This window comes from Triticum urartu, chromosome 2 (genome assembly GCF_003073215.2).
Source record: "Triticum urartu cultivar G1812 chromosome 2, Tu2.1, whole genome shotgun sequence".
In the NCBI taxonomy this organism is placed as follows: domain Eukaryota; kingdom Viridiplantae; phylum Streptophyta; class Magnoliopsida; order Poales; family Poaceae; genus Triticum; species Triticum urartu.
In genome coordinates, this window is record NC_053023.1 from 277,636,970 (window position 1) to 277,640,719 (window position 3,750).

Below are 3,750 nucleotides of genomic sequence, written 5' to 3' on the forward strand. Positions count from 1 at the left end.
TGAACTTGCCGAAAACCTTTTGCGACAAGTCGAGCTTTGTAGACAGTAATATTACCGTCAGCGTCAGTCTTCTTCTTGAAGATCCATTTATTCTCAATTGCTTGCCGATCATCGGGCAAGTCAACCAAAGTCCATACTTTGTTCTCATACATGGATCCCATCTCAGATTTCATGGCTTCAAGCCATTTTGCGGAATCTGGGCTCACCATCGCTTCTTCATAGTTCGTAGGTTCATCATGATCTAGTAAGCATGACTTCCAGAACAGGATTACCGTACCACTCTGGCGCGGATCTCACTCTGGTTGATCTACGAGGTTCAGTAGTATCTTGTTCTGAAGTTTCATGATCATCATCATTAGCTTCCTCACTAACTGGTGTAGGTGTCACAGAAACAGTTTTCTGTGATGCACTACTTTCTAATAAGGGAGCAGGTACAGTTACCTCGTCAAGTTCTACTTTCCTCCCACTCACTTCTTTCGAGAGAAACTCCCTCTCTAGAAAGTTTCCGAACTTAGCAACAAAAGTCTTGCCTTCGGATCTGTGATAGAAGGTGTATCCAATAGTTTCCTTTGGATATCCTATGAAGACACATTTCTCCGATTTGGGTTCGAGCTTATCAGGTTGAAGCTTTTTCACATAAGCATCGCGGCCCCAAACTTTCAGAAACGACAACTTTGGTTTCTTGCCAAACCACAGTTCATAAGGCGTCGTCTCAACGGATTTTGATGGTGCCCTATTTAATGTGAATGCGGCCGTCTCTAGAGCGTATCCCCAAAACGATAGCGGTAAATCAGTAAGAGACATCATAGATCGCACCATATCTAGTAAAGTACGATTACGACGTTCGGACACACCATTACGCTGTGGTGTTCCGGGTGGTGTGAGTTGCGAAACTATTCCACAATTTTTCAAATGTACACCAAACTCGTAACTCAAATATTCTCCTCCACGATCAGATCGTAGGAATTTTATTTTCTTGTTACGATGATTTTCTACTTCACTCTAAAATTCTTTGAACTTTTCAAATGTTTCAGACTTGTGTTTCATTAAGTAGATATACCCATATCTTCTTAAGTCATCTGTGAAGGTGAGAAAATAACGATATCCGCCACGAGCCTCAATATTCATCAGACCACATACATCTGTATGTATGATTTTCAACAAATCTGTTGCTCTCTCCATAGTACCGGAGAACGATGTTTTAGTCATCTTGCCCATGAGGCACGGTTCGCAAGTACCAAGTGATTCATAATCAAGTGGTTCCAAAAGTCCATCAGTATGGAGTTTCTTCATGCGCTTCACACTGATATGACCTAAATGGCAGTGCCACAAATAAGTTGCACTATCATTATTAACTCTGCATCTTTTGGCTTCAACACTATGAATATGTGTGTCACTACTATCGAGATTCATCAAAAATAGACCACTCTTTAAGGGTGCATGACCATAAAAGATATTACTCATATAAATAGAACAACCATTATTCTCAGATTTAAATGAATAACCGTCTCGCATCAAACAAGATCCAGATATAATGTTCATGCTTAACGCTGGCACCAAATAACAATTATTTAGGTCTAATATTAATCCTGAAGGTAGATGTAGAGGTAGCGTGCCGACTGCGATCACATCGACTTTGGAACCGTTTCCCACGCGCATCGTCACCTCGTCCTTAGCCAATCTTCGCTTAATCCGTAGTCCCTATTTCGAGTTGCAAATATTAGCAACAGAACCAGTATCAAATACCCAGGTGCTACTGCGAGCATTAGTAAGGTACACATCAATAACATGTATATCACATATACCTTTGTTCACCTTGCCATCCTTCTTATCCGCCAAATATTTGGGGAAGTTCCGCTTCCAGTGATCAGTCTGCTTGCAGTAGAAGCACTCAGTTTCAGGCTTAGGTCCAGGTTTGGGTTTTTTCTCTTGAGTAGCAACTTGCTTGCCGTTCTTTTTGAAGTTCCCCTTCTTCTTCCCTTTGCCCTTTTTCTTGAAACTAGTGGTCTTGTTGACCATCAACACTTGATGCTCCTTCTTGATTTCTACCTCCGCAGCTTTCAGCATTGCGAAGAGTTCGGGAATAGTCTTATTCATCCCTTGCATATTATAGTTCATCACGAAGCTCTTGTAGCTTGGTGGCAGTGATTGGAGAATTCTGTCGATGACGCAATCATCTGAAAGATTAACTCCCAATTGAATCAAGTGATTATTATACCCAGACATTTTGAGTATATGCTCACTGACAGAACTGTTCTCCTCCATCTTGCAGCTATAGAACTTATTGGAGAGTTCATACCTCTCAATCCGGGCATTTGCTTGAAATATTAACTTCAACTCCTGGAACATCTCATATGCTCCATGATGTTCAAAACGTCATTGAAGTCCCGATTCTAAGCCGTAAAGCATGGCACACTGAACTATCGAGTAGTCATCAGCTTTGCTCTGCCAGACGTTCATAACATCTGGTGTTGCTCCAGCAGCAGGCCTGGCACCCAGCGGTGCTTCCAGGACGTAATTCTTCTGTGCAGCAATGAGGATAATCCTCAAGTTACGGACCCAGTCCGTGTAATTGCTACCATCATCTTTCAACTATGCTTTCTCAAGGAATGCATTAAAATTCAACGGAACAACAACACGAGCCATCTATCTACAATCAAGCATAAACAAGAAAGATACTATCAGGTACTAAGTTTCATGATAAATTTAGGTTCAATTAATTTACTTAAAGAACTCCCACTTAGATAGACATCCCTCTAATCCTCTAAGTGATTACGTGACCCAAATCAACTAAACCATGTCCGATCATCACGTGAGATGGAGTAGTTTCATTGGTGAACATCACTATGTTGATCATATCTACTATATGATTCACGCTCGACCTTTCGGTCTCCGTGTTCCGAGGCCATATCTGTATATGCTTGGCTCGTCAAGTATAACCTGAGTATTCCGCGTGTGCAACTGTTTTGCACCCGTTGTATTTGAACGTAGAGCCTATCACACCCGATCATCACGTGGTGTCTTAGCACGAAGAACTTTCGCAACGGTGCATACTCAGGGAGAACACTTCTTGATAATTAGTGAGAGATCATCTTATAATGCTACCGTCAATCAAAGCAAGATAAGATGCATAAAAGATAAACGTCACATGCAATCAATATAAGTGATATGATATGGCCATCATCATCTTGTGCTTGTGATCTCCATCGAAGCACCGTCGTGATCACCATCGTCACTGGCGCGACACCTTGATCTCCATCGTAGCGTCGTTGTCGTCACGCCAATCTTATGCTTCCACGACTATCGCTACCGTTTAGTGATAAACTAAAGCATTACAGCGCGATTGCATTGCATACAATAAAGCGACAACCATATGGCTCCTGCCAGTTGCCGATAACTCGGTTACAAAACATGATCATCTCATACAATAAAATTTAGCATCATGTCTTGACCATATCACATCACAACATGCCCTGCAAAAACAAGTTAGACGTCCTCTACTTTGTTGTTACAAGTTTTATGTGGCTGCTACGGGCTTAAGCAAGAACCAATCTTACCTACTCATCAAAACCACAACGATAGTTTGTCAAGTTGGTGCTGTTTTAACCTTCGCAAGGACCGGGCGTAGCCACACTCGGTTCAACTAAAGTTGGAGAAACTGTCACCCGCAAGCCACCTATGTGCAAAGCACGTCGGGAGAACCGGTCTCGCGTAAGCGTACGCGTAATGTCGGTCCGGGCCGCTTCGTCC